This window comes from Halichoeres trimaculatus, unplaced genomic scaffold, assembly GCF_033239565.1.
Source record: "Halichoeres trimaculatus isolate MK-OKI-2021-1 unplaced genomic scaffold, fHalTri1.1 fHalTri1_scaffold_9, whole genome shotgun sequence".
NCBI lineage: Eukaryota > Metazoa > Chordata > Actinopteri > Labriformes > Labridae > Halichoeres > Halichoeres trimaculatus.
In genome coordinates, this window is record NW_027437188.1 from 29,464,555 (window position 1) to 29,481,203 (window position 16,649).

Genomic DNA, 16,649 nt, shown 5'->3' on the forward strand with positions numbered 1-16,649 from the left:
CCCCTCTCAGTGGTGTGAAACAGCACGCATGGTCTGTGGACAGGCAGGCAAGGCAGGCAGGCAGACCTTGGAGCGGTGGCTGGAGTTACAGTGATGTGGATGGGCTACACCGGCGTGTGAGACATGCGAATTGCAGAGTCAGGATGGACGCAGAAAGAACCAAAGGGTGGCGGTGACAGGTATGTAACGAGCCCGGCTGATAAGCTAATGATTAATAGGAATAAAGGGTGTCCGAGCATGACTCCGCGTGGTCCTAGCGCCGTCACACGCATGACCGCGTCACTCAATCATACAAGTTTATCAGAGGTGACAGGAGCTGCCGCACTGAAGCGGCCGACACGGTCCACAGGATGAACCAAATCATGTATTCTGTGTCCGTGGAGTGTCGTGAATGTGCTGTTGATTAATTCAGTCAGACATCAGTGATTTGGGGGTAAAACAGCCAAGTGACGCTGCAAACAGCGGGGTTAACATGCATGTCCAGACATTCATCCTGCACAGCAGCCCTGCTGACAAATGTTGCTCCTCCTCAGCATCAGGATGCTCTTTAAACCACACATTTGAGAGAAAAAAAAGCAGAGGAGCCTGTCATCCGCGACACCTCAGAGGTGTTAGCTCTGTGGTCATTTACTCTGTTTGCAAAGGAGAAGGGGCGTATGGCCTCAGTGCGGTAAATTGTTGCATGAAGCAGGCTTCTTTCTGAGATATTCTCATTGCATCTCTCTGCGCTGTAAACACATGATCCGGTGCTGCTGCTGCTGTGTTTACACCTCGCTTTGGTAAACAGATCATATGCATGTGATTCAGCAGACAGGCAATATCTCATTCGTGCAGCTGCTTTACTCCAATGACCTTATGGTGTCAAGTTTGTTGCAGCGTCACTGCTGTACGGTGCTGCTGAAAGTGGTGTCTTCCTGTCCTGATGCCGAGGCTGTGACAAACACCCTAAACTGTCTATGCACAGGGGACTCCTATAGCTGATGAGATGTGCATTGATGGAGCTGTTCACACTCAATGCTGCATTAGATTTTACACGTGGTTTGACACATAACATGTTAAAAAATGATAACCAATCTTTTAAAAATGATCTTTTGTGGGTAAAAGCTGTCATTTAGAGTTGACTATGAGATTTTTTAGAACATGACAAGTACAATAAGGTGTTGTTTTCCTCTGTCAGCAGTTTGTATGAGTGCAGACTGACCAGAATGTTCCACAAACAAGCAATAGAAAAAAAAGCCTCATCCAGGGGGAATATGACACCAGACAGAAGACAATAACAGCTACAGCAGATAGAGCAAATTAAAAACCAATTCCAGTCATTGGATTTGAAGTGACTTTGCGTGCAGCAGAGCATGCCATGTTCTGCAGGTGTGAAAACACCCAAAGCAAGAGCAACGGCACCTCCATGGACTTGAAAAGAGGCAGTAATGAGTTAATTTCTCCACATTGGTTTGATTTTGTATCAGTAATGATGATTTCTTACAGTACAGTTTTTTTCCACAAGAAAAAAAATGTTACAACACTCATGAAATCTCTTAAACCACGCAGCATAATCCACTTTATATCCAGCCTTATGCTCAGCCTGTTCCAATCCTATAATTTGGCTAAAAGCATTGCTTCTGTACCCGCACTCTTCCTGCTCAGAGCTCCTGAGCTCTAACAGAAGGTGTCGCGAAGACGGAGAATAAGTTCTTTAATCTGCAACAATCAACAGATGTGTGTGTAGAAAGCTGCAACATGCCTCTGATATACAGTGCTACTTTAAGCTATTATCTTTAAACTAAACCCAAAAATGGAATCTTGGGTCTGTAAGATACTTCTTAAAACAGTGATTTCAATATTTCACTCTTATATGTTGCACTATTCTACCATGTTTTCAGCAATAACATAATAAAAACACACCATACTCATTCATTTTATTGAAACCCATTTCATTTTTGTAGATAATAGAAAGGAGTAATAAGAAGAGTGCAGGGTTTATCCTGGCTCAAGTTTTGCAATAGCAGGAAGCTAATGAGATTAGCGCTAATACACATTTGTAACTGAGAACTTTGTGGCTTGAATAGGCTTTATTCTACTTTTAGCTCCCCCAAAATCACTGTACTGGATTCTTTTATCATCAAACTACATATCTCAATGTTTAAAGTGTACCATTTTACTTAAGTGCTATTCAGCATTGATCTGTCACTGTTTTGCCAACTGTGCCTAAAACTAGAAGCGATGTTTGCAGTCAGGAGATGCTGTTAATTTTAAAAATTACTCATATCAGGCTTTTGTTGGTAAAGGTGAGGGTTTACTTGTTAAAAGTATTACAGGTTAGAGAAAGTTTTAGGAAACCCATGAACCCAGTAAGCTAACCCTAACATGTAAAGTGTGTGAAGAAAGACGAACTGATATTAGGGACTGGTTTCATAAACAAGAAATACAGCTAGGATAAGCCCACCTGTGCTCCGAGCCCAAGCTTTATTGTCAAAGTTAAGTTTTTATCAAAAACCAGAAAAGCACTCGGAGAGCACTGACCTCCGCCAAGCATATTTTGATAGTCACACAACACTTTGGTCCTACTTTAATGTTATACTCCCTTTCAACAGACTGTCTGCCACAATTGGTGTTAGTTGCAGGTTTGTACGATAATTTGTTTCCTGACAGTGTTAAAAGTTATGATGACCCAGTACATATTTCATATTCCGGATCTCAGTATCCAGAATATTGCCACGATCTGGATCTAACTTTTATATTTGTCAGAAATTATGGTGATTTTGTCTTGTATTAGTTTACCAAGCAATCCGCACATTTATCGCGGAGTTATATACACATATGGTGAAAACGGCCCTATCTCACAATGACAAAGAATCCTTTAAATCCTTTTATCTTATTTTGAACATTTCCTGAACATTTCATCAAGATCTGTCCATTACTTTTTGAGATATGTTGTTCTGTCTGTGGAGACAGTCTGCTGAAAGGGAGTATAACATTAAAGTAGGACAAAAGTGTTGCGTGACAATCACAATACGCTTGGCAGAGGTCCGCGCTCTCTGAGTGCTTTTCTAGTTATATAGAAGAAAGAAATAGAAACATGAAAAAGAAAAACACTAGAAGCAATTCTTATGTCATCTATCATCCCTAACAAAAGCATCGATCAACCTGTGGAAGGTTTTCCTGCAGTGCTAATATGATCGTAAGAAACAGAAACGTGAATACCTTCTCTGTGTTGGAATAAACAACCAACCCATGGAGCACCCAGCGTTGGCTGATGTGTCCTCAGGGTGGTAACCTGAGCCCACCTGTGTGACATGCCTGCACAGAGACCTCACACTCTCTCCCTCTATGTATGTGTCTCTCTTGCTGTGGTCTAGCTGTAACTAGTTTCACTGCCCCCCGGGTGGTGTCTACACTCTTAACTCTCCATCTCAAAGATCTCAAATGTTACACCAACTTGAGGAGGGTAGCGACTGCAACCACACATGAAAGAATGTCTGCACATTCATATGGTAATTTGTTGGCTTTTTGTACAATCCATGACTTTGTTCTTCATGCGTGTTCAGAGACGAACTACCAGACACTGTTGATTTCTTCAGATGCGCATAATTTAACCCTCAAAAGTGCTCTTTGTGAATTATTCATTTCAGTCCCACTTGCACATAACTCCTTATGCCTTTGCAAAGCGGTGCAAAGTAAATACTGAAGAGAGACGTGTTTTGGGTCGCTCAAAGTGAGCAACATACTGAACCTAGTGTGATGACATTAACACAGACCATTTAGTCCACTCACTCCTTTATTTCTTACAATGGCTTTGCATTTTTAACATCACTGGTTCTGTTTTTTATATTTTTACAGTGTCTTTACAAATGTTGCTGGGAAATTTGCAGCACATTCAAAAAATGAGCACATAAGGAGAGTGGGTGTGTTGTGGAAACATGGAGTGCATCTGTTAGACCACAGTGACAGAGCTGGAAACTTATGTCATTGTGCTAAGTGGCTGATTTTAGGTACTACAATGAGAGCTGTGAGCCGGGCTAAAGCCTCAGTGGCATGCACACAAATCTCAAAATGTGGTTGGAAAAATACCATCTTTGCAGCCATTATTCTGCGCTTAACGAAATCACAGCGTCAGTCATCAACTCCAGCCTTTAAACGCAAACGGAGCCAAGTTGTTTAAATATTTGAATAAACTCTGGGCTCCAGAGTCTCTCTGAATATTTCATATTTGCAGAGGCTGAATAGACGCTCTGTTCAAGGAGGAGGGGATCCCATGATGCAGCTTTTCACCGTGTAGTTATAGGAACATCAACCTCAACATATTTCCATGGGTTCATGGATCAGTTGGTCTAAATTGACGGTGAATGGCTCTATTGATTGATGTAGAATCACCGTGTTGTAAGGGTTTAAAGGATGCACCGTTCCCAGTTGCAGAAATATTAAAATCTGTTTGGCTTCTGTTGTAGAAAATCTGGGGTTTCTTTTGTCCTAAAATATTGACATTATGCTTTTGTACATGTCAACTTTCCTCCCTGTATTACAGCTGAAAATGACGGTTGGAATTACACTCTGTAAAACACTTGATGTGAAAGTGGCCTTCTCCCACACAGATCCTGTCATGGAGCAGCCACATTGTGTAACAGTGTGGATGTTGCAGCTGTGAGCGGTCTTGTCTCTTGTTGGACGCAGTCTTCACAGGCTGATAGTCAAATTAGTCTTGTGAGAATTATCTGCATGGAACAACAGAGTCCTTCTTTGAGAGGCAGATAGACATCTTGTTGCAGCAATATGCAGGAACAGTTTTATCCCGTCTTGATCCTCAGATAATGACTTTTTTTCCTCTAAGTTTTTCTAAATCCAGCAGTCTTTGTCCTTTCTAGCTCAAGTTGATTGATGAAGGACAACTATGCTTTGCTTCCACCTCTGTTTACATCCACGTTGTATTGAGTTACAGACAAGAGCTCGATGTTCCCTTGTTCCTGTGACAGGACATCTGTCTCCATTAGAGAACTATTGATGTTCTGCTGTATCAGTCTGTCTTCCTCCATCTTTGGATGGTTGAAAAAAGGAATCCTGTTGTTTTTACCCCTCAGCTACAAACTGTTCACATACCATCTTGTTCTAGATTAGGGCCGTCACAATACCAAGTCTTCACCTAACATTTCTCATGGGGAAAAGAAATCAGGATAAAGATATTGTCAAGATATTGATAGGGAACTTAAGAAACAACACTATCAGTTAGTTTACGAATAGATAAGAAACTGAAACTTTAAGTGGAGGTGATTTAAGTCCACAAAATTCCCAAATTGGCAAGAACACCTTTCTCTTTGAACTGTAAGCTGGAGTAGTTCCCACATATTGCTAACCGACATTAGCTTGATGATTACTGAGGCTGTGTCTCAAATTGTATACTTCTGTTCTTACACCCACTAGGGATAGGGTTACTACTTTGAGTGCATGAGTTCCTTAACACTGACAGTATGAAAAGACTTAGTGCACTTTGATTTGGTGCACTCAAAGCAATCAAAAGTTGAGTGTGGAACCTTGGTCTCACCTTCAATGATCATCATCTTGGCTATGAAAAAGTGAGAACAGATCAATCGATAGATGACTATTGCCATTCATATTCAGTATGCTTACATGCACAAAGAGATCTGACGAATGCTGCGTTCCATTTACATCAGAACTGGGAAGTGGACAGTGGGAATGACGTCATCTCCAAAGTAAATGTGTATAACAGCAATATTTTTGTATATAAACCTTACCATACCATATATATGGCTGATTTGTTGCAACAAAGAAATTCTAAAATAAATAGAATATAAAAAGAGCTTAATAACTGTTTACACCTGGGGCAGCCATCTTTGATTGTAAACTCAGAGTGGTGTGGATCACCCGACTTCCCAGTAGGAAATTCTGACTTCAAGGGGTGTTCCAGTTGAAATTTTCCACTAGGAACTTGTGATTTCCGTCTTCTGAGTACAAATGGAATGCATCTCTAGATCCTAAAGTCATGGCTATCTACTTCCTTTCCAGGTGAAATTTGCTTGCACTGAATGGTGAAGCGCACCGAGACCTGCTGGGTCCTGCCAAATCCAACCACAGTCAGATAGCAGTTGTATTACCTATGTGTGTCAGTCGAGCTATGCTCAGTCCTTTCTCAGTCTGAGCTGTTTACATACATCTTAATAGTTCTATCTTGTGCTAACTAAGCTCATAGTCTGATTTCTTAAACTGCATGTAAACGCACTGAATGAACAGGAGAAGAAAACCTGTGAACTGATGTGAAATGTGGTCACCATTTAAAAGAAGCTTAAAGCGAAAGAAGTGTTTGATTTGAGCGCTTGCAGCCTACTATGAACCAGTTCCTTGCAGGACATTGCCTTTAGCTTAGTTTTAGACAGAAATATATGATTATCAATACAAGTACAATGCCACAGCCTTTCTCTGGACCATGTGCTGCCAAGCACGTGAAACAAAAGCAGAAAAACTACACTACCACTCTTTCCTCATATATCAGCATATGCAAAGGCAAATGTTGCCACATATTCCTCCATCTGACAAAGTGAGGTCATGTACCATAAATTCATGATGTGCTGACAGTCAGCAATATCTGGAAAAGCACCTAGACAGCTTGCCAAGATCTGGTCCCTAATGCTTTCCAGAGGACATCCCCCTTGTGTTGTTGTATGTAAGAGTGACTCTGCACAGCATTTAATGTGGGAAGAGATGGAGCTGTGCTCCACTAACCTTTACCAGCAAGGACTCCTGAGCTCTGCACTCTATAAAATGACGCTTATAGCTCACTGCTGCAGGAGCATTATGTATTAATTCACAGCTTCTGAGCGTCATGAAGATGTGGGCTTTCTCATGAATTATTACAACCATAAATGAATAGTTGCATCAATTTGAAATGAACAGACATCCACCAACAAATTAGCCTCACGTTGCAGGATTTAGTGTGAGCTTTCAGGTTTGAAGCTGGTGTTGAGGCCTCAGAAGAACGATTTCCCTAAAGATATTTCTCTGTATTACAGAATAAGTTTGTATGAATGGATTTGTTGATGGTACTCAGTGGCTTCCTGGTACCTGCTCTCCCTAACAGTCATGAGGTTTGGAAAAACATCACAGATTAGCATTAGAAATTTCTTCCTCTTCTCTTCCTCCTCTCTTTTTCCAGGCCACGAGCAGGAACATATGACCGGCTGTCAGAAACGCACATGTTGACGATCATCAACATCATGTGGCTGATAGAGCCTTGTGGTTTGTGGATGAATAATAGATACTAAGTGCAAAAACTGCTGAGGCTACATTTGGGAGGTTAGAGTAACCTCACCGCGCCGTCAATCATAAATAACACTTAAAAGAGATTTTTGGATTGATTGATTTCACTTGGTGTAGATTTTTTATTTTAATTTGGCGTCTGATGATTACTTTTACTTGATCAGCATTTTTTTTTTGCATGCATTTTTTGATCACAAGCAGGCCCGGCAAACGGCACCAAGGCTAAAGATAAAGCATGCACAAAAAGAGCAACTGTTGCCTTCAAAGACAACCCATATGAATTTACTATTTTTTTTATAACAAAGGACAAACACGCTTTATTTGTAATATATTTTTTTAAGTCTACTGATGGCAGCAGGAGTTGAGCTAATTCCTGTAACCCTGAAATACGAATATTCCACTTCATTGTGCTCCAAGCGTTGTTAAATATGTATAATTTCAGAGCTACCTATGCTATCTATACAGGTTTGGTCCGAACCAATCGATTCCAGTTTTTCTTTTTTTTTTTTCTTGCATTTTAGATGATTTTCCTCTCTGTACTGCTTTCTTTGATGTTGGCTCTTGAGAGTCAACTCACTGCTGGAGACTACTGGATCCTCCACTAATGATCTCAATCCTGTCTGGGGTTACCGCTTTCAAGTCTTGCGTAACAGTTGCATTTTTTTTTCTTTCAGATATCAGTCGTACATGGTGTCCTTTCAGTACAAAGGATCATCTGTTTTCTTCAGAAGGGCACCAGAAGGGTGTGTGTTGTTTTGATCGAAGAGACCTTTAAGAAAAAACCCTTGAACTCTTGTGGTGGAGGAAGTCCTTTTTCAGTCATGTGGATTTATTAGACAGACTTTTTTCTAAATGAGAGGCTGTATACAGATGACCCTGTTGATGTATGCAGAGTCAGTGTATGTTTACACCAGCGGCTGTTGGGTGCCGGGCTGAGAAGAAAGTTTAAATCATTAGGCATCTTGGTGCATCTTGACCACGCTCACTTCTTTGTTTTTTGAGAGCTGAATTTGTGTGAGACTAAGGTGCTTTGTGACTGTGCTGTTCACATTTAGTGACAGACTTTTATGTTTTCATTCACTGGTAGATGGTATTTAATGTATGGAAATCATGCAAACCAAGCCTTATTTTAAGTCTGCACAGACCTTCAGCTCTGAGACTGGTTAAATCTGTTTGTTGAAATCAAAATTTTTGGTCATTTTTTTGCCAGAAGTTTAACTCAGATCACATTATTTAATTTCAAAGTGATTTTATGTAATTATTAAAATAGATCACTGCATTGTCACTCATCAGTCTTTAACTGACCTTTATTTAGGGTCATTCTGGGGAGCCACAATGTGATTTAGCCTGTTAGCTATAACATTCTCCAGTGCCTCCAGAAAGATTTACACCGCTGATATTTTTCTCATTTTATGACGTAAACAATCTCATCTTGGGCAAAGGGATAGTTTTTTTTTTTTTTTTTTCAATTTAATAGTACAAGAGTAGCAAGGAGCAACTTTGAATCTTGATCAGTTTTTGCAGAATCAGAGAATGAAAGAAAAAAAATGGGAACAAAAACTGATTGTGATAAGTCTACAGGTCCAGATCCTGATCTCAAGTACCAGATTTGAGCGAATCTTGACATTTTATGATTGATCGGTGATCAGCTTTTACTTGATTTTTTTTGTTATCGTTTACATTAGCTGTCATTGGGCACAATAGGTCCCGGCACAAAAAAAAGAAACTGACCCACGTTTTTGCTAAGCCATGCAGCACACTGGAATAGTTTTTTCCTTGTCAAGTTTTGGAAGATTTAGGTCAGTTGAAGTTGTAATCCAGTTTGTGGCAAAACAAACATTTCAGTAAAAGGAGAAAGAAAACACAAGTTAATGACATTAGTGTCTAAATGTATGTTTGTAGTCTTACACTTTCCTGTGAGAGTTGCGTTCAGGGCAGCCTCAGATTTAAGCGTGCTGTATTTAGGGATGGGTACCTTTCATATTTAAAAACAATAGGGTAAAGATGCCCGGTGCCTGGCAATAAGTATCAGTACCCAGGGGTACCAATTTTCGGTTCTTTTTTGTGATAATGTGGTAAAAAGTAACAAATTGTTTAATAATATAATCTTATTTTTTTCAATTTAATTTTAAGTTATTCTTCAATATCTAACCTTGCAACGCTGTGTTCATGTCCAGCATGGAAAATCCCCTACTCTTCCACTCACCTGCAGTCACAAGGATGTGTTTAGGAACCAAAACATTGTGCCTTTTGATTTTAAGTGAATCGGTACCTGGTACTTTTGACATATTTGGTCGATACCTATAAAAGTACCTAATTTGGTATCCATCCCTAGCTGTATTGCATGCACAAAGGTTTAGGGGACCTCATACAGGAAAGCATGTAAAAGCATGTAGATTAGATGACTTGAACATTAAAACTAGCTGGACCGAGTTGAATGGAATTGACAATATATTTAAGCTACTTTTTTATTAACCTTTCATTATTGTTAAAAAACAACAAAACAAGTGTGCAGCTCCACTTTCTTACCTCTATTGCAACTTTTATCTCAGCAAACTGAAGTTTTGGATGGGGTCTCAGAATGGGCAGACATTAAATGCTAAAAATTCAGATCAGTACCTAAAAAAGCTGGTTGGGATGTCTCTAATTCTAACAAGAAACAATCGGGTTTAAAGCAGAGAACAATTATTCTATTTTGACTGAGCTACATTCTGAAATCCAAGAGAACTAGTCTCTTTATCAAAACTGTTTCGTTCAGTCGAATTTCCCCTGTTATGCAACCTTGTTTCTGCAGCGGGACACCTGTCAGACTCCTGCTGTGAAGCTTTGTAGAAGCATCAGCTGTGTTGTCGACAGGAGCTCAGACAGATGCAAAAATAAAGGATTGACATTTTGACTCAACTGTAACTAATCTTTGAAAAATATTAGCAAACAAGATATTCTGCCATTTCATTTACAGGGAGTGACATAAAAAGCCTGGAAAACAATCCTCCTTTTACCTCATTGGCTGAAAACATGAAAATTTAATCAGATTGTTTTTATCAGATGATTTTATTGATTTTGTTCGATTCAAACAGAAATATTTGATTTAATCAGATTGTTGTACCAGTGTAGAGTCACGTTTGGTGATTTTATTGCACATCCTAAATGGATCTCTGCTGTTCCTCCCTCTCAGCTGTTTTTTCTCCTCACCACAGCTGAAGGTGATTGGCAGAGATTGCTGCTGGTTGTGACACCTGGACAGCATCAGCAGTCTGAAGTGTTGCCGTGGATCTGTTACCGTAGTCTCACCTGCCAAATTGCTCCAGCGCTATAGAATGGCCTGTCGATGTATTGGATGTCTAATTCAATCAGCCACTAAATTGCGCACGGGGGCTTAATAGCCTTGTACTGGTAATGAGAAAGCAGACTATTTTGTTTAGCTGAGCTCCTTGCAAGAGATCTACATTTCTGAGATGCCTGTGGTGAGAGCAGACGTGGATTCAGCGTACACGTTTCACTGATAGGGACGTTTTATTGCTCTGCTAACTGGTGCTGTTTTCTTTTTGGGGAATGAAGATGAGCCGATAAGATGATCTCATTTGGTGTAACATAAATCTTTATTTAACTTCTCAAATCAGCACCTCTGTGAGTGCAGCTGATGTCACACTGAGTTAATAATTGGTTATAAGTCACTAATCTCTCAAACTCCACAGGAACTACATGAAGGTTTTTCCTGCTCTGTGAAGTTGATTGTTAGTCTCAATCGCCATCTCTTGTCATAATGAATTCAGACAGTATCATGTGCTTCCAGATCCTTTGTTTTCACTGGATCACGTCCCAGCAAACTGTTTGAACATTAATTGAAAATAAAAATTGGCTCATGGAGTGTTTGTGTGCGCAATCCTGGCACGAAACCTCAAAGACGAATCTGTTACTGGGGCAGATTACCTGTGTGAAATCAAGTTCAGAGAATACACGTTATTATGTCTGGTTCCTCTGCAGGCCAGACATTCCTGTCCCTACGATGAAACCCCTGTGGTTCACTTTAATATCAGGGTCACAACCTTGGCAGGACATGAAGCTGTATTCAAAGGAAACCAGTCTGACCACAGTGCTGAGTGCTTTTTATGTTGGTCATAGTCATCGCAAAGTCTAGACTTGGCAATTCACTCCCCCAATCTCAGAGCTCTTCCTGTCCCTCCTCTGCATCGCCTGGTCGTCTCACACCCTCTGTTTTATGTTCTGTGGATTCATAATGCTGCTAAACAAATGTCTCCCCCTCCGTCTCTTCCCTGTCCCCTCCATCATCTCAAAATGAATCCGCTCCTTGCTGACACGAGAGCTTCACGACATCACTGGTGCTATGACAACAGCAAGCCCTGCCTCTCCTCCACTCACAGGTCCATTTCGGACTCTCGTTGACGCTCGAAATTAATCCAACAAAACACATTAACACTGTGACCCTTTCAGCTCTCCCTGCCTCCCAGGCAAAGAAAACATTGGTTTAATTTCCCAGAATGCTGTTTTGCAAATCCAGCTTCTTTGGCTGCAAAGACGATAGATTAAAGCAGGGATAATTTCCTTCTTGGCTACAGAGACGAGGTGAAGTTTACAATAAAGCTGTAACTGATCCAGGCTGAGAAATGAAGGCCTGACAGTTGTTGATCTTATCAGTTTCATATAACAAAAAAAGGCTGCAACATTTAGTGTAAACATAAAGCTTCTCATAGGGGAGTGAAGGGGCAATTACAGAGGAGACAAGGGAGGGAACACACATTCCTGCTGGCAGTAGGTTTGTAGTTTAGGGGGATGGAATCTAAGGAGGAAGGAGGGAGCAAGACGGGAGGGAGGGAGTGGAGTGAAGAGTGTGAAAGAGTCAGCAAGGGGAGGAGGAGGGAGCAACAGGGGTTACAAACAGTCACTCCCCCACCCTCCTCCACTTCTTCAACTCATCCTTGCATACAGGAGTCAGTCTGCTGTGGACTTGCAGGAGGAGTATCTATAAACCTCTCATGTAGTGCCAGAGTTCCCCTCAGTGTGGGCTAACTTTGGCTCCTGTAACAGGGAAATGAAAGAAGTGACACAGCCTGGTTGTACAGAGTAAGGTAAGTTAATTCAAAGCTGATTTTCCTTTATTTCTATTTGTTTTCTTTTTGTCTGTTTGCAACACTGTGTTTGTTGATAGATGAGACAAATGGCTGTCCTGCCTCAAACCTCCCACTCCTCAGAAAAGGTGCTAAACAACAACACAGTGAAGCAATGTGTGGCCTGTGAGCAGAGGTTTCTGTGGACTTCAGGGTGTAGTTTCAGATTCATACAAAGCTCTTGCAAATCAGGCTGCCTTCAGGGTGTTTTTTCAAGATTTAATGCAGTATTCCCATTAGTTTCCAGCAGTGTTTGTGTTTCCATGCTCTCATCCTATAATTTCATTGGGGTTTTTTTGTGTGTGTGTTATGCAACCATGTCCTGGGGTCTTTACAGCCTGTGTTTAGGGTGGGGTTTCCAACTCGTGTTAGTACCTGTAGCACTCCTGAATGGGGAACAACTTTACCTGCAACTGCAGGCAGCCAGCCATTGTACTGCTCTCCATTCACCGCCAGACACAAACAATGCTGCTTGTGTCTGTGTCGTTGTAATGACAAAGCAGCTGCGGTGGTGGCGGTGCTTTTTGTGAAGCTGAGAAAGAGAGATGATGAATTGCAAATGGGAGAGATGGTCAAAGTCAAGGAGCATTCCCAGAGCGCATCCTGGAGGGGGGCTGGAGGACTTCATGATGTGTGAGTTCATTTAAAATCCGGGCTTTGTGTTGGGGAAGCCTGTGGTGTGACTCCTGCGGTGGGGAGAGGGGCGAGAAATGGTCATCTGGTGTCATAGTTATGGAAATGTATTGACCGCTTGGGGCTTAGCAGGACGGGAGGTCAGGCTCCAGCTTTCAGGCTTCTAAATCATGACAAAGGTGCTGTTATGAGCGCAGGAAAGGGAGATTTTCAACAACAAAAACATCAGACTCTTCTAAACCCAATATGAGAATCACATGCGATGTGATGCTTTTTCTTAAACTTGATTCAACCTAACAGAATTACCCTCCTGGGAGAAAAATATGTGTAATCACAGATTGTTTTGCATGATCTTGTGTCATAAGCTTCACTTAATTGAAAGGCGCAGTGTGCAGCAGAACAAAGGTTATATTGTAGATTAACAAGCCAGTTGAGTTCATCTGTGATCAGGTGCTTTTTCAGATACTTAGCTTATTATAAAATTGGGTCTATATATAGAGCAGAATAAATCGTGACTCCACACTCGAGGCCTCTGTGAGGCATTTCTCAGTTCCTCTGGTTGATAGTACAAAGTTATCAAACTGTTTGTTTGGCTTTAGGCTGATCTGCAACAGAAAGATGACTGGTTGTAAAAGTGTCTCTATTGCTGTTACCATCTGTGTTGATTGGACACATTGTAAGGAAAGAGTGATGAAAGAGGGTCACAGAGTCCTACATATGGGTTGGTAAAGGGGGATCACAGGGCTAAAAGATGTTATTTTGAAATTCAGTAAATGGATAAAGGAAGTAGAACCTGACCTCCAAGGTGACATTTGACCACAGTGCCATAAAAGAATCCACTTCTGCCAACTGCAATCAATGCTGTTTGTAGAAAACACACATTTGCAGCCCGGCTTTGTGTATTCAAGTGTGTCAGCGCCCACCTTGGCTCTGCTTCACTGCACAATTCAGTAAAGTACAAGGCTGGGAGCTTATGGTTGAGGTGGTGCTCAGGCACCGTCATCATATATGAAACATCAGACATCATGGCCATAAATATGTTTGCAGGAACATAGGTGCAGTTGTCACTGTTCCTTCTCTTCTACACTCAAAAATGTTTTTTCTTTGTTGGTTTTTTCAAGTATCCAAAGGTTGAGCTTTGACGTCGACCCAGATGTGACTCTGAGTGCAGCCAGGATTCTCTTCTTGCACTTATAATGCTATAAAAGAAGAAAACAACTCAAACTGAAGCCTTGCTCGGTATTCACTGACCGGAAAGCAAATGATCGCCTCTGTGGAAAAGATCCTGAGTGAACCAGATTTAGAAAACACATTTTCAATGCAGCATCCTCTGTGTCCTTGGTGTTTATTCTGCTGCCAGCAGAGGGACATTCAGGCTAAGACCAGTCAGCTGCCACACTGGAGCGGGAGGTGAATGGCTGCTCTGAAAACATCCTTCATTGCTATTTTGTTTTTTACTGCTGGCTTCCTGAAAGAGCAGGGCGCATTTGATTAGATTTGAATTTTACGTAATAAAAAGGAAAGCTGAAAGGTTGACCCTTTCAGGAGAAGGAAATATTCAAGTTTCGATGTATGAATTTTCTGCATTGTAAGTCTGATTGCATTTTTTTTACCAGTTCCCAGCACATCACATTCCCCAGTTTGCCACTCCAACAGAAACCTTGTGTTTTGGAAACCATCACGTCCCCGCATTGATACCATTGATCACAAACCCATACTCGTAAAACTGTCAAACAAATTTGCTGTGAGTGTGAGGAGGAAAATTGCAGGGTGTGTTTGGAGTCTGAGGAGCGGATAGTAAAAGTCTGGAATGTGAAGCATGTAAAAGAAGCAGACGTGTGTGGAGTGACAGTGACAGTAACGGGCTATGAGAAGGTCGACTTGTGAAAGTCTCTGGTGATTTTTGTGGCTGTGATATTTTGTCGCAGCAGCTGCGGCGTTTTCTCGTGGGGATGAGGCGCTTTCTTCACACCTCATTTCTGATACACACTTCTATCACAAACAGAAAGTATTGATTCTGAACTCCCGGGGGATCCTTCTGTCAGATTAGTTCTAGCCTTTCAAAAGACTCCCTTTTCACTCCAGTGTTTACATCCAGATCTGCTTTAATATGCGTACGGCTGAGTTTCACAGACGTCGCTGTAGATTTAAAGCAGCTTGAACAAAGGATGTTTGATGTTCTGACTCAGTGTGTTGTGAAATGAACACTTAGTTTGAGATTTAAAGTCATAAAACTAAGGAACAGTGACCAAATAAATGAGGTCCATTTGTTTTTAAGATTTGCATCAGTTAAATGATTTGAAAGAATGACTTTTTTCCGGCTTATCTAAATTATCAAAGGCAATAAAAGAGACTCCAATTATTTATCTGAAACATCAGTGGAAATGAAATCAGTGCTGCAGCTTCATGTTTTTGCCAGTTATCATTTGGGCTATGTTGTCCTTTAAAGTGTTTTGAAACTATCTTTGTTAAAAAAAAATCTCTCAAGTAAAGGAAACTCCTCTCAACACACATGAGCCCGGGACAGCTTTTCATACGTAGGTCATCATTATCTGAGTCTGTGTGTACCAGTCTGGCAAAACAACATGAAATCAAAGGGCTGTTATACTTAGAAGTGACAATCAGAGGTGGGACTTAAAATACCCCCCTTACTCCCCATACAAGATTAAAAAAACCAAACCCATCCCCCCCTAAAAACTGTAGCGAGAAGAATCTCTACAAACACATCCTGTACTCATCCTCCTTTGTCTTCCTGCGGGCTGAGGGTGACGTGGAGCCTCTATTAACGGCTCTTTAAGGACTTCAAAGGTTTTCAATGAGGAGCTAAAGAGCTGTGGGCAGGATGTGCTCTGATCACACCTCTGCTGTGACCCTTTGAACAAACAAGTTGCTGGCATTGATGATAAAGATTCAAGGACTCGGAACACATGGGAAGAATCTTCTTCCTCCAGCAAATGCAGAAAAGGAAAAACTCATTACATCCAACAGCATCAGCATTCAGGACTCTATACCCTCAAGGTCTGTAGTTTTTTAAATGAAATCCTGCGAGTGGCCATAGAAGCCAAGTAAGCATTTTTTTCCCCAATGAAGTGCAATAAAGGTTTGTTGACCCAACAAAACCTGCAGCATCTGCTGTACACAAAGCCCATGCAGCTCAAACAGCAGCAGAAGTAGTGACCTCTGCACAAGTGGAGCCCCAGAGGAAACACTGGCAGGGACAAAGGTGCCACCGGGCTAAACAAGACCAGCTGCTGCTCTGCAACAAGCTCCTGAATTGGTTTCTGAAGATTTAGTGCAAAGAACATAGCTCACTTATTGAGGCAGATAGTAAATCTACCTCAGATAAATTTCCTACAAATTGTTGGATGGCAGAAACCCTGCTGTTACACCTAACAGAGATTTATGTTTGGTGTACTCTGAGAACAAGAGAAGCTTAAAGCCAGCAGTACAAGGGTTTAGACTCTTAATTTGGTCATTTTTCTTTAAAGAGAGTTTCTAAACTCCCCGACTCCTTACAGCTGCATGGTGTACAACCAACCAAGAGGCATCAGTATGCATCACAGACTTATAGACAGTATATAAATCTGCCTTTAGCAGCAGTTGCAGCAGTTGTGCAGCTTTCGAACC

At 41.2% G+C, this 16,649-nt stretch overlaps 1 protein-coding gene across 2 annotated transcripts in view; it reads left to right on the forward strand.

The window, feature by feature from the left end:
* Window positions 1–20: 20 nt before the first annotated feature.
* The window catches only part of LOC141797710 (rho guanine nucleotide exchange factor TIAM1-like), a 48,173-nt gene continuing 31,544 nt past the window's right edge, over window positions 21–16,649 (forward strand). The window contains exon 1 of one of the 2 annotated variants that reach the window (XM_074679348.1): window positions 21–179. The gene's annotated coding sequence lies outside the window, so the exon portion shown is untranslated. Of the gene's footprint in view, window positions 180–12,212; window positions 12,351–16,649 lie in introns of those variants that run through there. The other variant, XM_074679349.1, reaches the window with a different exon arrangement.